The sequence below is a fragment of the Amphiprion ocellaris genome, chromosome 5 (genome assembly GCF_022539595.1).
Source record: "Amphiprion ocellaris isolate individual 3 ecotype Okinawa chromosome 5, ASM2253959v1, whole genome shotgun sequence".
NCBI lineage: Eukaryota > Metazoa > Chordata > Actinopteri > Pomacentridae > Amphiprion > Amphiprion ocellaris.
In genome coordinates this window covers 7,682,513-7,704,954 of record NC_072770.1, presented here as the reverse complement: position 1 = coordinate 7,704,954, position 22,442 = coordinate 7,682,513, and positions in this window count along the sequence as shown.

Here is a 22,442-nt window from a genome sequence, read left to right as displayed (position 1 = left end):
TGCATGCTACACGTTGGTGTTTGTAGATATTGAGGAGATAAAACCAGCAACTTGTCTGAAAATAAGTCACCTTGTTGTCATTTTGTGTTGTTTTTGTGTTGCATTTTGATCATATTGTGTCATAGTTGGTTCCTTTTGTGTCTCATTTTGTTCATTTTGCATGCCTTTGTTATTTTGTATCATTTTGTTGTCATGTTGTCACTTTTTTGATTATTTTACCTGTCACTTTTGTGTCATATTTGGCTCATGTTGTGTCTCATTTTGTTCATTTTGCATGCCTTTGCTGTTATTTTGTGTCATTTTGGTGTCATGTCACGTTTTAGGTCTTTTTGCATCACTTTTTGATCATTTCATCTTGTGAATATTACAGAATAATACAAACATGCCTTGATTTCTACATTAAATGTATATAAAATGAAGTATTTGTGGTTGTTTTCATTTTCATCATTTTGTTTCAAATTTGGTTCATTTTGTGCCTCATTTTGTTCATTTCACATGCCTTTGTTGTTATTTTGTGTCATTTTGTGGTCATATTGTCACATTTTAGGTCTTTTTGCATCAGTTTTTGATCATTTGATCTTGTGAATGTTATACTTTCCAATGATTCTATGGAGGACTAAAAGTGACAAAATTAAATAAATTACATAATTAAATAATTAATTAAATATGTCATTAATTAATTAAAATTGAAATCAAATATTTAATTAATTAATTAATTAATTAATTAATTAATTAATTAATTACAATTGGAATTAAATACTTAAATGTTATTAAATAAATACATTGTTAAATAATTAAATATGTCATTAATTAATTAAAATTGAAATCAAATATGTCATTAATTAATTAAAATTGTAATTACATACTTAAATGTGTTATTAAATAAATACATCATTAAATAATTAAATGTCATTAATTAAAATTTAAATCAAATGTTATTAATTAATTAAAATTGGAATTAAGTACACAAATGTGTTATTAAATATGTCATTAATTCATTATAATACCAATTCAGTCTAGGTAAAAAAAACCAACATATATTATTATTTCACTATTTAATTAATTATTTCATGGTCCTTGTGTTGCAGTGAATCATGAATTTATTTTATCTGTCAACCTCGCCCGTCAAAGTCGGTGGGCGGATCCTAACACCTGATTGGTTACCCTGCACATCAAGTCAAGGCAAATTGATTCCAGATAATGGATTGATGCAGCGCTTGTGAACACATTCGGATACACTGGGTGGTGCTATTCACCTCTACGTTGGTTTGGATACTCTATTAAACAAAACTTTATTGGCAACCGCTAAAGACTCTGTCCTCTAGCCCAAATGTTGATACAGCGCGGTGCAAGACAAAATTTCCTTTAGCGTTTCCTTTAGCATCTACTCGGCGCGCCACGGCTCGCCACTACTGTACTGGACTCGGCTCGTCTCGGCTTAGTTGTTTTTCCATTACATTGAGTACCACCTCATCGTGGGTGGAGTCGTCATAGCACGGCGGCCCGAAAGTCCCTTACCGTCATTTGTGTGCGACACAAACGCAACACAACAATGTACATGGAGGCGATGGTACACCTGCTGCTCGGTCTGTGGCTTTCTGTCAGATTCAAAGTAATAGAAGAGTCGGAGAAAGCTGAGAGCGGCAAGTCGAAACACTCAGGAGACACACAGGAGAGTTTGGGAGGCGATGCAGCAGTATCAAGCCGAAGACAAGAGGATATGAACTAGACAACATATGAGGGTAAGCTAATGCTAGTTCGCCAGCTATCATGTATCAGTCCTGTGAACGACCCTGTAATGGCTGCAGTTTACCGCTATTAGGTATTAAAATATGTATGCTGTGTATGTGTTTCAGATGGCTCTCTTATGAGACTTAATGGGATTTACCTGAAGCAGCAGGTCATGAGCCTGCAGTGGCACAAGGTGTAGAGGAGGAGGTCAGAGATGTACAGGATGCACTGATGCAGTACGTGTCATGTAAAAGTTATTCTTGTTATACTTCTGTTTTTCGGTCCCCGGACTGCTATTGTTTTCTTGAATGCAATTCTGACAATAAACTTTTGTACCTTTTGCAGATGTGTCTATGCTATTGTTTGTTTTATTTGTGAAGGTTAGCAAGATTAAATGAGAAATTAAATGCCAAAACATTAAAACAGCCGTTTTAAGAATATTCCAGTTTGATAAATCAGTATTGCTTTGGTGTAATTCAGTCAACGGAATTATGAATCATAAAGTAGTTTGTGTTAAAACATGTTAAATCCCATTAAACACAAATACATTATTAGTGAATACAGAATTGTTTGGTTCACACTGTTGACTCTTTTCCTACCAGTTTCTTAACAGACAAAATGAAAAGTTATGATGCAATCACATAAGTCACAAAATAGTTTATTAGCAGCAAAATCAAAACTATTTACAATGTGCAAAGTACAAACTGTGGTGGGCCTGTCTTACAGTGGAGGGCTAAAAGTAAAACTACATACAACTACAGATGCTGGTCATAAAATTCGAATATCATGAAAAAGTATTTCTGTCATTCCACTCAAAAAGTGAAACTTGTGTATTATACTCATTCATTACACAGAGACTGATGTATTTCAAATGTTTATTTCTCTTAACTTTGATGATTATACCTGAATACTAATGAAAATCCCAAATGTGGTATCTCAGAAAATTTGAATATTGTGGAAAGGTTCAATATTGAAGACACATCTAATCAGCTAATTAACTCAAAACACCTGCAAAGGCCTTTAAATGGTCTCTCAGTCTAGTTCTGTCATGGGGAAGACTGCTGACCTGACAGTTGTCCAAAAGACAAGCTTTTTCATGATATTCTAATTATATGACCAGCACTTGTAAATCTCAAGTCTCTGGGAGGTGGACTTCCTCACACTCGCCGCCTGCCCACTGCCTGCCCCAGCATACCCAGCACTGCCTGCCCCAGCTGCCCCAGCACACCCAGGAATGACTGGTTGAAGGCAGTATTCTGGACCATCTCCTCCGCTGCAAGGCCGCTTCATTCTCTCTTGCCTCGCTGAGGAGCAACTGGATGTTCTCATCATGCTGGGCATGACTCCGCTCCTCCTCAGCCTGCATCTCCACAAGTACACTTGGAAGGTCCAATTTTCTGTGGCTCCTTTTTCTCTTGCTGATCACTTTTCTGTCTTTGGTCTAGACCAAAGACAGAAAAGTGATCAGAATCAGCTTTAATGGCCAAGTAAGTACACAATATACACAGAATTTGGTTTTGGCTGTTGGTGTAATCCTAGGAATATGGAAGAGAATAATAAAAAATAAACAATAGAAAGAGGAACAAGAAATAGTAGTAAAATTAAATAGAACACAATATAAACAAATGTACAGCTAGACTGGAATATATGAACACATTAGCAAAATGGTAATTGCTATAAACACAGTAGTGCAAAAAGCAGAGAATGCTGTTCATGGTGAAAAAAAAATACATGTCCATTGGAATACTTACTATTGTACAGGTGTGTAGGAATGGCTCAGCTGTTTATTAGAGTGATGGCAGTGGGGAAGAAACTGTTTTTGTGTCTGGTGATTTTTGTGTACAGGGATCTGTAGCGCCTGCCAGAAGGGAGGGGGGAAACAGTTTGTGTCCAGGGTGAGTGGGGTCTCTGATGATGTTTTCTGCAGTCCGTACTATAGGCTGTAGTCTGTTTCTGTCCTGCTGTGTGGCTGATCCAGAGGTGCACAGGACAGATTGGATGACTGCAATGTAGAACTGGATCAGCAGCACCTGTGTTAGGCCGTGTCTCCTCAGCTGTCGTAGGAAATACATCCTCTGCTGAGCCTTTTTCAGGATGGAGTGGATGTTCGTCTCTCACTGGCAGGTCCTGAAAGATTGTAGTCCCCAGGAGCTTGAAGGACTCCACAGCTATGATGTGATGTGTTTAGCCACCCATCCATCCATTTTCAATCATGATCATGTCTTTGATACTTTAATAAATTTTTGGCACTCTTCACTTTAACCAAAGCACAAACAGTACCTCCTCCACCACAACTAAAAACAACGTGGTGTGAACTTCATTTCATCCTGTGCACATTTTGGAGTTGCTAAGAACAGCTGTGTTTTCTTATTTCTATGTATATTTTCATCCAGTCATTCAGTTTCACAGTTACCTAGTGACTATAAGAAGAATGGTTGCAATACTACATTGCACCAGAACGTAAATTAATTAGAGTGACTTACTTGTTAAGTCAACGGGGGAAAAAATGCAGCTGCATGTGTTCTGTTTATGTGTCACTGTAGCTACATGTAGCTTTCATCAGGTGTTCCTGAGCTGGCATGCTGCACAGTTAGCATTTACACCTGCCTGAATTCTTGCTCATTGGTCTCGTTGTTCTGACCATGCTTGCAGGCATTTACACCTGTAATGATAATAATAATAATAATAATGATGATGCGAAAATCTACCATGTCTCTGTTTACCGTGTCTTACCAGTGATAAGACGTTGCTGTGACGTGCTGGAGGTTGACGTTGACTGTGTCGGTGTCCGAGCTGGTACTGGTGTCGAAGCTGGTGCTGGAGAGGAGCCGCTACTGGTGCTGGAGAGGAGGCAGGGGAGCTGGGGGCTCCATGACGAAGGTGGAGCAGGCTTCGCACGTGGAAAGGGATTCTTGAACAGAAATAAACACTCACCCTAAGTACACGAAAAACACGACATGCTGACTTAAGTATTCACTTCTGAGAGCTAAACGTTAGAAACAGCAGCACGAAATACAAGCAGAGCACGGAGTTAGCGCTGATTGCTAACTAGCTAGCTTATTGTCTGCTATAGGAGACAGCGACGTTACTTTCTAAATACAAGCAGAGCACGGAGTTAGTGCTGATTGCTAACTAGCTAGCTTATTGTCTGCTACAGGAGACAGCGACGTTACTTTCTAAATATGCTTGTTTGCTTAAAGGGAGCTTGCCACCAATGGGATAAATGATGTATAAGTTTCTTAAGGTCACAAAACACTCACCGTTGTCCAATTTCTCCAACAATACAGCGGATGAGTCTCCCTCATGAGGCTCTCCGGTGCGGTGCCAGTAAATAGCCATTAAACCTCTTCCAACACCTCCTGGTTGACCCACGCCGGCCGTTGTGGTCCTTGGTGGACCGATAGTCATTTTTCTCCCTACACTGCTTCGTTGTCCTCTTTATATACAGTCTATTGTATATGTGGGCGGCCATCCACTCAGAGACCTCCTGATATACTTTCTCTGTCCAGCTCCCTCTGTATTCTTTGGTCCGCCATCAAAGACAGAAAATCTCGACCTCTTCATTCACCCACGGTACAGGTCGGGCTGTCATATTAAAATTATGACGAACAGAGAGTTCCGTGAAGAGCAATGCACACCGTGGCTGTTTACAGTTGTTTTTTAATGCTTGGTTTTACCGCTCTGCCATATGGCAAAAGCCATTTTGGGATCTCGGCGCTGCTGTCGCACTGTGAGTTGTCACTCCCTGTCCAATCAGTGGGCTGCACTGATTGGACAGGGAGTCACATTATCGGCTCATCTCAGCTCGCTTGGAACCTCAGCCAAGAAGTTGCTGAAAACAGTACCTGGTACCAGGCACTAGTCCGTATGGAAACGCTCACAAACAAAGATGAGACGAGCCGTACCGCGCCGAGTAGATGCTTGTGGAATCGCGGCTAAACAAAGTCAAGCCGAGCCGAGCCGAGACATGCCAAACGCCAAACGGCCAAACGCCCTGGTCCCTGTGTGGGCTCCTGTTTCGCCCTGGTACCAGAAAAGCGGCGGAGTGCTTCTTCTAAATTTGCAGTCACTCTACCGTCAAAATGTTGGTCAGAAAGTGCGGAAATAGCTCCAACAACTTCAATAAATTCCTCTGCTTTACACGCTACATGCTCAGGGTCAGCAGGTCCTGCTTCCACATACTCTGCAAGGTCTAAAATATCTCTCACCAACTCTCTAGAAAGTTCACGGAGATCCTCCATCAAAACAGCTTAGAAAGACTTCTACTTCCGGTTTCAAGGCCGACAGAGCAGTGGATTAGACTAGATTCGCGTGAGCCCCACCCACCGTCTTTGACGGGCGAGGTTGACAGATAAAATAAATTCATGATCCACTGCAACACAAGGACCATGAATTAATTAATTAAATAGTGAAATAATAATATATGTTTTTTAGTTAAAATGAATTGGTATTTTAATGAATTAATGACATATTTAATAACACATTTATGTATTTAATTCCAATTTTAATTAATTAATGACATATTTGATTTCAATTGTAATTAATTTGTGATATATTTAATTAATTATTTATTGATGTATTTATTTATTTAATTTTGGCACTTTTAGTCCTCCATACAGAAGGACCATGAAATAATTAAACAGTGAGATAATAATATGTTTTTTACTTAAAATGAATTGGTATCTTAATGAATTAATGACATATTTAATAACACATTTATGTATTTAATTGCAATTTTAATTAATTAATGACATTTGATTTCAATTTTAATTAATTAATGACATATTTAATTAGTTATTTAATGATGTATTTATTTTATGATTTCAAGATGGTGCTGATTGAGCTGCCGCTCAGTCAGCGAGTTGCCAGTTGCCAGTTGCAGCAGCTCTGACCCTTCTCTGTCCTGAACCATCTTCACCCCCTGGTGAGTCCAAACATGGATCCCCTGCAGTTTGCATACCAGCCTGGGATTGGGACGGATGACGCCGTCCTCTACCTGCTGCAGACACTCACCTGGAGGACACTAGAAACACAATGAGGATCACATTCTTCGACTTCTCCAGTGCCTTCAATACAATCCAACCCTCACTGCTAAGGGTGAAGATGGAGAGAGCGGGGGTCAGTGACCAGCTTGCTGCATGGACCATGGACTACCTCACAGACAGACCGCAGTATGTGAGGCTACAGGACTGTGTGTCTGATGTGGTGGTCTGCAACACAGGAGCCCCCCAGGGTACAGTACTCTCACCTTTCCTTTTCACCCTCTATACATCGGACTTCTGCTACTCCACAGACAGTTGTCATCTCCAGAAGTTCTCCGATGACACTGCCATCATAGGATGCGTGTCAGAGGGAAACAACTGTAAGTACAGGAAGGTCATCATGGACTTTGTCTACTGGTGTGAGCAGAACCACCTCCAAATGAACGCCAGCAAGACAAAGGAGATGGTGATTGATTTCCACAGGAAACCCTCAAACACTCCACCACTAAACATCCAAGGACTTGGCATTGAGAGAGTGAGGACCTACAAGTACCTGGGTGTTCACCTAAATAACAAACTGGACTAGACAGATAACACTGACTCTCTGTATAAGAAGGGTTAGTGTCGTCTATACCTGCTGAAGAGACTCGCATCATTTGGTGTGAGCAGGCCACTGCTGAAGACCTTTTATGACACTGTGGTGGCATCCATGGTCTTCTATGCAGTGGTGTGCTGGGGAGCGGGGTGCTCTGAGTGTGATAAGAACAGACTAAACAGACTGATTAAAAGAGCCAGCTCAGTCTGTGGCTGCCCCCTGGACTCCATGGAGGTGGTGGGAGAGAGGAGGGCTCTGGCCAAACTGTCTTCTATCATCAGAAACACCTCCCACCCTCTGCATCAGACTGTGAACTCCTTAAGAAGCGCCTTCAGCAACAGCGACTGGTACACCCTAGGTGTAAGAAGGAACGTTTCCGCAGGTCGTTTATTCCAGCATCTGTTAGATTGTACAACGCCGCACTATAAACTCTACCGTGTACTGTGTACTGCTGCACTTTTCTCTTCCGCCATTTTAGACATGCATCCTCCTACTTATGTGCAATAACTGATACCTCATCCTCTTGTACATAATCTTCTACATGATATTTATAAGAAAAAAAAAGAGAATCATCTGTATATAAGGTTTTTTTTTCTGCAATTTTTGCAGTTTCTTTTTCTTATCTATTCCTGCACTGCCTTCATACTTTTTCTTTGGAGCTGCTGTAACAGTGAACTTTCCCCACTGTGGGATCAATAAAGTTCATCCTTATCCTAAATAACACATTTAAGCATTTAATTCCAATTTTAATTAATTAATGACATATTTGATTTAAATTTTAATTAATTAATGATATATTAAATTAATTATTTAACGATGTATTTGTTTATTTAATTTTGGCACTTTTAGTCCCTCCATAGTTTCTGCATGAAATGTACATTAAAAAAAAGTATTTGTGCTTATTTTGCATCACTTTTGCGTCACATTTTCATAATTTTGTCTCAAATTTGGGTCATTTTGTGTTTCACTTTGTTAATTTTGCATGACTGTTATTTTTTATTTTGTGATAATGTCTTTTTGCATAATTATTTGATCATTTGATCTTGTGACTATTACACTTTGGAGTGATTTCTACATAAAATATAAAGTGTTTGTGGTTGTTTTGCGTCACTTTTGAGGCACATTTTCATCATTTTGTCTCATATTTGGGTCATTTTGTGTCTCATTTTGTTTGCATCTTTGTTGTTTTCTTATGTCAGTTGTTGTCATGTTGTCACTTTTTTGATTGTTTCACCTATTTTTTGTGCTCTTATCACATCTTTTTCTTACCTCTTCGTTATCTCATCTTATCTAATCTTTTTTCTTATCTCAACTCTTCTTATCGCATCTTATCACAGTTTTTTTTTACCATTTCTTCTCATCTTATCTCTTCTCATCTTATCTCTTTTCATCTCATCTCATCAGCTGGAGGATTCTAACCTTCAGGCTTCTGATTAAACCTGTTTAAGGTGAACATTGGAGCTCTTTTTCTTCCTTCTCCTCCATGTTATGAAAACATTTCCATTCCATCTGTTATACAAGCTGCCATGAACATGATGCCTCGACAATCTGTACTGCGGTTCATCTGTGTGTGTCGACTCTGCAGGATGAAGCGCCGCTCTGCTGCCACATTTTCCTCTCCGCCACCTCCTTCTCACCTCAGCTGCTGTCTATCACGTGCAGGTGGATTAAAAGTGGCAAGGGCATGTAATAGTTTGATTACTTAATTATAGGGCTGGGACTGTAACGCGTTAATTTTGATTAATTAATTACAGCGAAACTAATGCGTTAAAAATAATAACGCAATTAATTGCACCCTCCTCAGTTCCCTCATTTCTGGCACACCGGTAACTCTGATGAACACTCCAGCCCAGTAGGTGGCGGTAATGAACCTAAAGTCTGTTTGTAGCCATGAAGAAGAAGCACAGGAAGCACTGAGTGAAGTCAGGCACTGGTGAACAGAGAAGGAAGAAGAGATTGAGCTTGTTGGGCAGAAATTTTCCTTTTAAAAATCTTCCCGATGGCAGCTTGGATAAAAGCCTGGTTGTGTGCAGATTGTACAACAAAGAGTTTTCTGATCACTGCAGCACTTCAAGCTGACGGTATCACCTCAATGTAAAACGTGTTGCCGTTAGTACCAGAGCTAACGTTAGCTACGAGTCATGCTAACGGCTAACGGTGTAGCCATCCCATAATAGACCACTTTTCTAGACAGTGCTTGAGTTTACAGAAAGTCTTAAAATGTTGAATAAAATCGCTATAATTGCACTTAGATTTGCAGTAATCTGTGAATGCAGCAGACAGATGAAAAATGCAGATAAATAGAAATGAAACATTTTTGTTTTTTAAGTTTTAAGTCCTTGGAGGAGGAATAACCTAGAAAACAAAAATATCTCTTTTAATAACTTAATTATAAACTCTTTGTTTATGAAAAAATTACATAAATAAAAATTGATATTCCTATAAAAAGAACCATCAAAATTACACCATTTATCAGAGCCAGAAAAGATGAAAACAGAATGAATCTCTGGATTTTCAACTTTCTGAAGCTCCTTGAACTACTTATGCTAATTTTATGTGCCATACAGTGGAAAAAACAACTAAATTCAGGCTTTAAGTCATCAAAATCACTTTTTTTTATATGTCCCATTTTCTTTTTAAAATAAATTTTAAATTATAAACACGTATATGTCTATTCATTGATTCAACTGTCAACCACAATTTTTTTTATTGAAAAACTTCATTTATTGTGTCAAATATTGCTATTTGACAAAACTGCAATTATTGCGATTAATTGCCAAGCCTGTAATTAATTAGATTAATTTTTTAAATCGCGTCCACCACTACTTAATTAACACAGTGGAGGAACACACCGCCACGCTCGTTTTCCTCCCACCTTCCTTCGACACCTCCACAAAGATAAAAGCAAGAGTGTGAACAGAACGCAGATCGTGTGCACAACGCAGACACAACATGTTAATTAGAGGATTTTAAAGTGGAGGTAGATGTAGTTTTCCACTTTGGACACAGCTGAGTTTGGTTTTTCTCTCTTTAAAGTAGTTGTGCAGAGCTGTGTTAACACAGGAAGACTCTAAATTCAGGTTTCACACACAGATGAGACAAAACTAATTTTCATTTCAAAATTTTTCCCCAAAAGTTCAGACTTTTCCTCTAATTACCTGAAAGTTTAGAGCTCAAATCACAAAATACAGTCATTTAAACTGTTACTAACAACCCAGTCAGATTTGTATGATTGGAAAAGGTAATTAAAATACATTTTTAAAACAATAAGCAGCATTTTTTGCTAACTGTGCCAGCCGTTCAAACAACCTCAGTTCATTTTAGCTTTTAGAATTTTGACAGACAAATTAGATATGAAATCATAAACTGTGTAATATTTTCACCACTGTGCAGCTGCAGATGAATTTACAAACTGTGAAAAACTAAACAAACAAGGACACTGACACTCTTGTACAAAACTGTTAATGCGGTAAGTTGATATATTTATTTTTCTGCACATTAGAGCTCTGAAACTTTTAGGTTCGTTCATTTAAACATCAACATTTAGGTCTGATTCTGTCCCACAATGAAGGAAACGTGAAAATCTTTTTAGTTTTTTGACAAATCACATTAAAATTACTGTTAGTGACTGAATATATTCTCTTTGATAAATACCATTATGACAGCAAATCAGAACCAAACATAAAAACATGTTTACATATTTTCTGCATCAACAACTAAATGCATGTAGGGTCCCATGATAACATCCATTCATCCTGTTGTAGCTTCACACCTTTGTATATGTGTATATTCATTATGCCTTGCACATTGTCTTTCTGAGACCTTTATTATATGTTTATTTTTAGTCTAACTGTACTTTTGTAGTTCTTGTCCTGCTTCTTTTGTGCCTCATCAGTATCCAGCTTCATGTTTCGACTTTGAGGGATCAGTAAAGTTGATCTCATCTTATATTTAGAGGGATTAGCAATGTACAACAACAGGTTTGCAGATAAAACCACTGAATGTGAATCATCAAGAGAATTAGTAAAAGAGAGACGTTTCTTACAGCTGATTTAAATCTCAAATTCTGAACATTAAATCCTCCAGAGCAGGTTAGCTGTGCAGCATCAGTTACCATGGAGATGTAGCTGTGCAGACTCAGTTACTATGGAGATGTAGCTGTGCAGCACCATGAAAATGTAGCTGTGCAGAATCAGTTTCCATGGTGATCTAGTTGTGCAGCATCAGCTACCATGGATTAGCTGTTTAAAAAAAAAAAAAAAAAAAAATCAAGTTTTATATAAGTGTAATTTTTAAAACCAATTTCCAATTATTTTGCAGATTTTCCATATTGTGATCGATTAAAATAACAACTATTAAAATCACAGAAAAATTACATTAATTTACATGTTAACCCCCAAAAATATTCAAAAATATAAATAATACACATCAAAAAGTTATATATTTTTTTAAAAAATTATAATATTCTGTTTGCCAGTGTGTGACCATAAAATCACACGTTATTGTATTTAAATCAGCTAAAATATGATTTTATTATATTTGCAGTAATTTTATTAGTTTTTAAATTTTTTTCTTGTTTTTTTTCTGGTACCACCACTGCTGCCAAATTCCATCCATCCATCCATTATCTATACACCGCTTAATCCTCATTAGGGTCGCAGAGGGGCTGGAGTCTATCCTACCTGACTCGGGCGAAGGCAGGAGACACCCTAGACAGGTCGCCAGTCTGTCGCAGGGCTACATACAGAGACAAACAATCACTCTCACATTCACACCTACGGGCAATTTAGAATGATCAATTAACCTCAGTATAATTTTGGACTGTGGGAGGAAGCAGGAGTACCCGGAGAAAACCCACGCATGCACAGGGAGAACATGCAAACTCCATGCAGAAAGATCCCGGGCAAGCCGGGACGTGAACCAGGGACCTTCTTGCTGCAAGGCGAAAGTGCTAACCACTACACCACTGTGCAGCCCCTGCCAAATTCCAATTTTTAATTTTTTTTTCTTTTTTTACTGTTTTTCAGTTTTTAAATTTGTTTACTTTACAGTGTAGCAGGTAAAAGAGAAAAACATTTGGCAGCCTCTGACTTTGGGCTCAACATCCCTTTAACACGAGGAAGTAACACGAGGAAGCATTTAGCTATGACAGCAAACCTGAATTCACTCAGCAAAGCAGCAAACGGACAAAAAACAAACAAAAAAACTGAACTCCACGATGTATTTCTGGATAATTCATCTCAGATTCCATCCACAGAAAGACACATTTACGGTGCGGTTGTTCGGTTTCATGGCTGCAGGTTTTCATGTGAACAGACTGACAGCGTCCAACACTGAGAAAAGCCCGTCAGCTGAACAGCGGAGGGGATTCCTGCCTCCCAGTGCTGCAGTATTTATTTTTGTTTCCATTGCGGCATCTAGCTTCAACAAAGTGCTGCAGCCACTTTTTGGTCCACCCTCCCCCAAACACACACAGAGTTCATTGTTAGTGCACGCGGTCATGGGATCGGAGCTGCTGCTGCATGTATCAGGGCTCAGCTCCTCTAATCCTCATCGATTCACAGCATTCTACTGCTCTCCAAAGAGAAGCTACTGTTTGTGGGTTCAGACTGAGAGTCTCCCGCAGCTTTTAGTGTTTCTAAAAGTGTGCCTTCAGTCTGGATGCATCAACAGGGAGTTGGGCGGAGGTTTGCATCTAAATCAGGAAGTGCATCCTTAAAACAGCATCATTGTTGGACTGAAATTCAGCTGAACATATTCAGAGGCAGAATTTATGATTAAATCAAATTTAACTGAATATTACAATTTAAGTGAAACGCTGTCACCAGTGGGCTGTAATCACACTGAAATATTATGAGCAAAGGACAAAAAAAATAATAAAACACTAGGAACAGACCCTGAGTGTGTTATATATTTTATCATTCAATCATATAAACTTAAAATAAAACATTTGATTGCAATTTTTTTTGGGACAATTTACTGTTATTTTAGCTGTAACATGCTATATACACTTCTGTTCAAAAGTTTGTCACCCAGGCAATTTCAAGTTTTCCATGAAAACTCACACTTTTATTCATGTGCTAACATAATTGCACAAGGGTTTTCTAATCATCAATTAGCCTTAGCTAACACAATGTAGACTTAGAACACAGGAGTGACGGTTGCTGAAAATGTTCCTCTGTACCCCTATATAGATATTCTATTAAAAATCAGCTGTTTCCAGCTAGAATAGTCATTTACTACATTAACAATGTCTACACTGGATTTATGAATTTAATGTTATCTCCATTAAAATTAACATTTCATAGGGGCCCCAAACGTTTGAACGGTAGTGTATATATTTTTAAATATACCAACATTAATCTAATAATGATTTTATTTTAAAGGTCCCATCAGGTAAAAATATGTTTTTATTCAGCTTGTCTTAAAAATCATTTTTTTCTACCATCCATCTTCCCTCAACTAGATAACCTCCCAGCTTTACAACCAGTCAGAATTTTATTCTGATTTTCTGCAGAAACTGAGGAACCAATAGCAGTCCAGCTTTGTGTGGCCCCTCCCCCTCATTGCTTTCAGGTGAACCAATCAGAATGAGCAGCTGGTTTATTTACTTTCTACAGCTGCTTCTGCTAAACTCTAAAATGTCTGAACCTTGAACTAAACTCACCAAATGTTCTGCTGTTGGCTGTAAGAGTGAACACAAGAGTCTCCATGCACTAACAGCATCTGAGGGACTGAACACCCGGTGGATTACTGGTATTATTGATGCTAACGTCCCCACAACAAGAGGAGAATCCTTAGTGTTAGCATGTTCTGTTGCTAATGAGGCTAACCTTAGCAAAGACTGAGTGGGTGTTTTCATGTTTCCATCTGCTAGCTCTCTGTGCTCACATAAACTGCCTTTAAATACAGCTGAATTCCAAATAAAGCTGTTCCCATTTACATATTCACTGAAATCCTTTCATTCTACATGTTACCCAACAGTTACTTCATTTCCAAACTGTGGCTCTGCAACAGAAATACAGATTTTATGGCATCGTCTGACAAACTCACCAAACACGAGTTAAAAACAACACCAGTGATATGAATGTACAGATATTTTTGCACAAAATGATCCTCAGGTCGAAAGTTAAAAGATAAAAAGTCTTGCTCTCACACACTCATTCATCTGTCAGCCACAGGTAGAGAGAGTCTTCTTCCTGAAGGGGGTGGATCCAGCAGCAGCTCAGCTACATTTAAAGCTAGAGACACTGAAACCATCCAAACCAAGAGTTATACAGTCAGGAAGAAATCAGTCATCTTTGTGGTGTTTGAAGCTTAAACACTGGAAGAAACCTTCTGAAATGAGGAACAATCTGGGAGCTTTAAATTCTGGGCCTCATGCAGCAGGTTGTGTATTTATCAGAGGAGGCAGAGATGAATGTGGAGCTGAATCGAGCCTCGGTTGTTTTGTTTTTCTGCGCAGAGACTCCGGAGGCTGTAAATATTCACCATGCTCCATTCACACAGAGGCTGTAAATCCCCCGTTTATGGTTAGACCAGTAAAAACAGCGAGCTGTGAACTCAGCCAGCAGGTTGGAGAGGAGAGAAGAAGGAGCTCAAACCAATGGACTTGACTCACATTTTGCTAAAAACATAATCAAGAATGTGAGGTTGACAGTTCATTTTTGACCTTGGAAAGCGTCCTTTAGTTTTCCTCAGAGGCTGAAGGATTCCAGGACTCCTTCATCAATCAACATTCATTCAGGACTTAAACCAAAATATAAATGATTTCTGTCGTTACTATACCAGTCAAAAGTTTGGACACCTCTTCTGATTCAATGCAAGTATGTGGACAGCAAAGTAAAATGCAAAATATGATGATTTCATTTATCCACTCACCTCTAAATTTCATTAATTTTATTGAAGATTAAACCTGCAGGACAAACAATGAGTGACTAAAATTATGGATGCACAAGGCTGGATTTTTGCAGATATTTTCTGTATTTTTTGACTACTTTTGCAGGTGCTGATGCTGATATATGCACAGATTTGTTTCCATCTAATTGCAGAAAACATAATTTCTCTCTTGATTGAGGCCCAGTGGCAGGTAAAGACACAAAATTTAGTGTTAAATCTGCTATTTTTGTGTTTATATTTCAGAAACAAATCTGCAGACCTTCAGCCTGCAGGTTGACATTTCATTTTAAGACACTGGTGATGGTGCACCTCTATTTAAACCTCTTCTTTGGTGCATTTTGGGTTGTGTGTTTATAGACTAAAATATTGTGTGTGCTGTATATGGAAACTATAATTATCAGAGAAGCTCAGTTCTTACATGTTTGACTCTTTGATTTCCAGAGATTTTGAGTTCAGCTGTTTTTCACTTTCAGCTTCTAATGTCTGGAAGTAAAACAGAAAATGAGGAGGGAAAACATTCAGAAGAGAAGCTGCCCTGAGCAGATCTAAAGAAGTTGTGAATCTTCCTGCTGCAGAACGTGCAGGAAGCCAACTGACATCTTTAAAATCCTCTGTGAGAACCTGATGTCACCGTATGAATAATGTATAAGTCCTATAAGGTTTTCCTCTTATGGCCATGCATATTTGACTGAATCTGCTATTTCTGAGAGGCAGGAGCATCACACAACATGCAGCGTGTTCAGTGTATTTATAAGCACACAACCGTCACAGCTGAAGCCCAATGCTGTCCTCTAATATAACTTTAATTCAGGAGTGGAAACACTCCATGTTTTCCTTGCTGTCAACACACTAAAACCAAGTGTTGTGCTTCCGAACCCGCATAGCGTCACTTCAATGGAGCAACAAATACATGTTTATCCAGTCCTGAAAGTAGTCCCCAGCGAAGGCAACGTTTCCTCCTGAAACTACAAGCTGGTGAGGAGTTTTGAAAGATTTAAGTCTTTAGTAGAAACAAGAGCAGGTCAGGACCAAAACATGGGATAAAGCGAAAAAGCAACAAAAAGCTGTACAACTGTGAGGCGCTTATGTTGTCCGGAGCTTTTCATGGAACAAGACTCGTCACCCAGAGGTTTGCTTTTGCACAGGTGTAATTTAACCCAAACTGTGATCTTTCTCTGAAACTAAACTCCCTAAATTTAACTGAATTTTTTGTAGCATAAAACAAAAGCAAACAGCCACAGAAAATGACAGAAAACGCTAATGGAAAAATTTTCATTTTTCCAACTGGAAAGCATTTGGTTGGGTGTATTTTAAATCAGGTTTGGTGCCGAGAATGAACCAAAATGCTAACCACCAATACATTTTTATAAACACTGTATTCTTTTACACAAAAGTAAGCTAGCTGAAACCAAAAACTGGTTCTTTGCAATGATGCCGTAGAAGAACCAGTTCTAGCTCCACGAAGAACCTTTTATCAAAGATTATTTCAACATCACTGTGACAAAGCGGGTGAAAACTCTCATTTCACCTCACCACTTGTCCCTTAATACTTTCATCTTACACATTACACAACACAAACCATCCTTCTGTGTATTTGGTTTTAATTTAACCATGCTAGTGTAACATTGTAGCACTTACTATCCTGGCTTTGTTTGTGTTAATTTGTTGCAGTTTACATCCATGGGTTAAATGAAAACACACAGCCATAATTAGTTTCAGTTTTCCTTTATTAAATTACAGGTTAAATGTTTTGAATTGTTTGTTCCTTTGTTCAAACTTACCTTTCTTTGTTCCTTTGTTCTGGTTCACCATGCAGGCCTAGTGTTTGGGAGGAGGCCGGCCCAGCACTTCCTGAATTTATGGTGTTGCTGATATCAGCGTGATATCACTGGACCAGACCAAGTGGAGGGGTTTTTTTCTTTGGATTATTGTTTCTTTTGTATTAAAAGCATTAAGCAGTAATGCCTTTACATATACACTTGCAGGAAGACATTTATAAATTCCTATAGGTTTGTAGTGTGTATGGTTATACTGTTCACTGAGTTGTTTGCATCTAGGTTAAACAGTAGATCACCGTACTGCATCTATGTAGAACTCAAGTGAATAGGTGTGAATTTAAAGCCCTATATAACGAGTTAAGATTTGGCTACCTCTGGAGAGAGGTGAGGCTGTGCTGCCACAATGTGAGTTTTTTTTCTGTTGAGTAGCTACAAGATTATTTTTGACATTATTTTTCTTTGTAAATTCTTTTGTATTGTTTTGTAACTTTAATTTTTCACATTAATTGAGAAACACTGTAAAATAAAATCTGCACCTCTTTGGCACTCAAGATGTCTGCTGAGTCTGTCTGCCTACCACCTTCCTTGACTATTCTGGCCAGGCTACATCACAATCACCCAAATATGTCTCAGAGAACCAACAAAAAATCGCTCCTTTAGGTACGATGAAAATAGTTTTTTTTCCCGAATTTGCAGCATTTCTAGGGACACTCTTAACAAAAAAACTAATTAAATTACCATGTTTCAGTTCAATAAAAGGGCAAAATTTCCAAGGTGGGTGAATACACTTTGTTCTTACACAAAATAATGGTGCTAGATTGAATGAACAACAGTCCTTCACAGTGATGCCGTAGAAGAACCATCTTGAATTTCATAAAAGCAAACTTTTAAGAAGAGATTCTTTCAGGACCATCCAAATGTATGTCAGAAAACCAACAAAAGTGGTTCCCTTAGGTACCATAAAAGTATTTTATTTCAGAATTTGCAGTATTTCTAGGTTCATTCTTGTCAAAAACAATTGCAGCCAAAGGGTAAAACTTCCAAGGTAGGTGAATATTTCTGATAAACATGTGCTCTTTCACAGAATAAAGGTGCTAGCTGGAGCCATCGATGGTTCTTCACAGTGATGCCATAGAAAAACCATTTCTAGTTCCACAAGACCCAAATGTGCCTTAGAGAACTAGCAAAAGTGATTTCTTTAGGCACCATAAAAATGTGTTAGTTGAGAATTTGCAGCATTTCTGGGTCAATTCTTGAGAAAAACTCACTAAATTACCAAAATTCTGTGCTGGAACAAAAAAATGGATCTTCACAGTGATGCCACAAGAACCATTTCCAGTTCCACAAAGAACCTTTTACCAATAGATTCTTTCAAAAGCACTAAAATGTGTCTCAGAGACCCAACCAAAAATGGTTCCTTTAGGCACCATAAAACTTTGTTAAATCAGAATTGTCAGTATTTCTAGGTTCTAATCTTGTCCAAAAAAAACTAATTAAGTCACCAATATTCAGTGCAATAAAAGTGTAAGACTTCCAAGGTAGGTAAATACACTTTATATTCTTACACAAAATAGAGGTGCTAGCTGGAACAAAAAGCAGTTCTTTGCAGTGATGCCATAGAAGAACCATCTTTAATTCCACAAAGACCCAATTGTGCCTTAGCGAACCAACAAAGGTGGTTCCCTTGGGCACCATAAAAATGGATTATTTCAGAATTTGCAGAATTTCTAGAGTCATTCTTGTCAATGAAGCTAATTAAATTGCCATAATTTGATGCAATAAAAGAGGAAAACCTCCATGTGGTGTGAATACTTTATACAGGCTCTGTAATATTTAGGACACTAGGTTGTTACCGTACAGCAGGTTCAGTCTTAGACATGAAGATACAAGATGATGGGAAGCAGCTGACAGTGACTTTGTACACAAAGCCAACTGTCAACAGCTTTTTCTGTTGAATAAAATAGTCTGGGTGTAGCCTGGTGGTGCTTTCTGTGGTTATCCAGAGCTACAGAGACACTCTTCCCGCAGAGATGTGCTGCCGTTCAGCCTCTCAGATGGAGATTTTCAGTGCTGTGCTCTCAGACTCTGCAGGCAGTGCAGTGTGGATGTGACCTGCATTCAGCCTCGGCAGCACAGGGATCCCCCCGTTTAGATGCTGCTTGTAATTATTGGATTATTGAAGAATGGAGGAGCTGGTGGCCAATCTGAGCCCTTCACACTCATGATCACAATCAGAAACATCAATACCCTCCTCCTTCAGCTGCCATCCATTCTGCAGCCCCCCTCCCCTGCTCAGACTGCTGAGTGGAGGAGGCAGAGCTGCTGGGAATCCCACAGTCATATAACCAGCTCGCTGCTGCAGTCGTGGTGCTCAAGCTGTGACACTGATTAACCGGTGGCTGTTTTTCTAAATCTAGCAGCTCAACCTCCACATGGAAAAAATTAATCATTTTTCCATCTACTTGAAGACACACTCACTGATTTCGTTATGGCTCCCATTTTTGCTAAAACGTCCCGTCGACTCAACGTTAAGATGTCAGTGTTTCTGTCTCTGATTCGATGGCAGCAGTGTTCAGTCAGGTGTGCAGAAATGTGTAGGTGTGAACAACCAGTGCAACACATTTCTAGAGAGACTGCTGGAAAATGTGCCTGTACATTGATTTTCTGCTCTCTACGACGACAGGCTTCTCACCCCACCTTCTGGCATCGACACTCTGAACAGGTAGAAACTCTCTGACTGTGTTTTCTAAGAATTGACTGGTTTAAAGTGTGCTGTTGCATCCCTGAGGTGAAATCAAGCACTGAAAACCACAGAAATCTGCCAATCTGCACAAAATCCAAAGATGTTTTGGTGCTTTTGTTGCCGTTAGAGCTGATTCAGACGGAGCACCATGGCTACATGAAATCCAGTGCTGGTACAACCAAGTAGCTTGCAATTTGCAGCAAATCAGCTCTCAGTTTGCTTAAGAACGTTGGAAACTACAAGCTGCTCCAAGCTAAAGGCGGCCATCATGCTCTCTGCACAATACCAAAACTGTTTTACCAATCTGTAATACATTTGGTGAAAGAAACGACATCCTGGACGAGCCCCTACTTTATTACAGCCCAGCATACGAGGTTAAAGGGAAGTAGCAAGAGAAACCACCTAAACTTAACCAGCTAGTTTTCAGTGTAAGCATATGAAAAACCGACTGACAACAGTGGCATAAGACAAAAGTCAACAGCAACAAAAGGACCACAGTGCACTGCACAGTCTCCAGGATGGACGTCCTGTGCTTCCGTAACTGGATCTTATAGTATAGCAGTGAAAAGCCATGTGACGCCAATAGAACAAATCAGGCCAGTCTTCTAACAGTTTCTGGTCTTTATTACCAAACAAATGCATTTCTAAACTGAGTTTTGAGGTTATTAAGCGCTGACAGACGTGCTCACAAACTGGCAGCTCCATCACCATGGTTGCTGTTATTGTTGGTGGACCATCTGGTTCACAACAATTCACACTTGGAGGCTGTGAGTCCTGGTCGTTAATGGGCCATTAGCCATGTGAGCTGGAGAGACCATGAACTCTGTAACTCCCGATTAGTCAGTTAGAACTGAAGAAGCCTCTTGGATGAGAGGTGGGACGTTTTCAAGAACCTCCAAGAGAGGTGCAATTGATTTCTACTGAAGCTCCTGCAATTACCATGACCTGGATGACTGAGAAGACATATCACAAATTGCTGTTTCAGGTCATTTTAGTGGGTTCCACCCTTGAAATTGTTGCTCCACAGCTCTACTGGGGGGCTAAAACTTGAACACACTGATTTTGTCACGCACTTGTTCATTCCTAAATTAAACATTTGCCTTAAAAACAGAAGACATAGTTCATCCCATTCCCCATAAAATGCCTATACAACTAAAGCTAAACTGCAGTTTCATTTAGGTTTTCTACGTCTTTCAGTAAAAATAAAAACATATTTTCAAAAGAACCACAAAGTCTACATAAGAATGTAGGAGGGGAGGATAGAGATCAGCAACCAGACCTCAACCCAGGAGACCAGCGTTCGCTGTGGGACCATCCTTTTTGAGTTTCATTTCCACTCACTGTTTGATTGGAAATAATGCACAAAATCCAGTTGGTTAGGCTTTGTTGAACCAAAGTTGATCTCGCTTCTATTAAAAAACAGGTAATGAAGAAAACTTAAAAAACACTGATTATACAAAAAGGAAAAACTGGAGGTGAAGGATGGTAATCAGATAAAATATCTGAAAATATTGAAGTGTGGGAAAGTATTAATGAGAGGAACATCTGGAATTACCTGTTTGGCCTGCTGTTATTGAGACCAACTGTGGAAATGTGGAACAAAGCAGATTTAGATGCATGTTTACAGTAATTAGTGAACACAGTTTAAAGAGGTGTTGCTGAACATTCAATTGTGTTTGTACTGAACACCTCTGAGAGTCGGTGTTTATGTGTCCAGGGCCACTGTGAGTCTATTTTAGCCTGAGCAGCTGCTGAAGCAAGAAATTCACTAAAGTGATGTATATACTGTATAAATGTCTGTATTTGTCCACAGTTGACTTGAAATGAATAATTATTTGGAATGGAAAAAGGAGAAAATGGACGGAGGAATGTGGCACTTCTTCATCCATTCAGCTGCCTCCTGTTCTTTGTGATCACATATCAATAAAGTAGTTGTCATTTGCATAATTTTTGCTTCTGTTGTCAGACAGCAGAACCGGAGTGACTCAGGGTATTTGCTGAATCAGATGTGGAGGATGTGGGAGGAAAAACGATGTTTGAGCAGACTCAGATCATTGGTCAAACACTCATCAAAATGACAACTTTGTTTTTCAGGAACCAAGAGGAACACTGAGATTTAACTGCCCTGTTTTTGTGCCAATGTCGCTCGTGTAAATGTGGACTAGTTGTGGACATACGTTTCATTTTAACCACTGTTCCTTTTCACACTGAATATTTGTATGAGCACTGGAAAAGTGGATAATTTCCTGTATTGTGCATTAATGGATGTCTTCATCTTTAATCAGTTTCTTATCACGTGTTAATATACATAACATTAAATGTTCACAGCACTGTTTATGGTGGCAAAACTGCCTGGTGAGGAACGAATAAAGGTGTTTATAGTAGTGAAACTGCCCAGGAAAAGCTGACCCCAGATGTGAGTGGTGGTAAAACTGCCTGGGGAGAGGCAGCTCAAAGTCTTAGTGGTGGTTAAAGTGCCTGGTGATGGGTAGCTCAAGATGAAACTGCCTGGTGAGGTATGAATAAAGGTGGTATTGGTGGTGCTACTGTCCATAGAGAGATGCTCAACGGTTTACTAGTGGTCAGAACTGCCTGGGGAAAGTTGTCAGATGTCTCAAGATGTTAATGGTTGTGAAACTACATGGTGAGGGACGATCCAAGGTGTTGCTATTGGCGAAACTCTCTGAGGAGAGATAGCTCAAAGTGTTAATGAT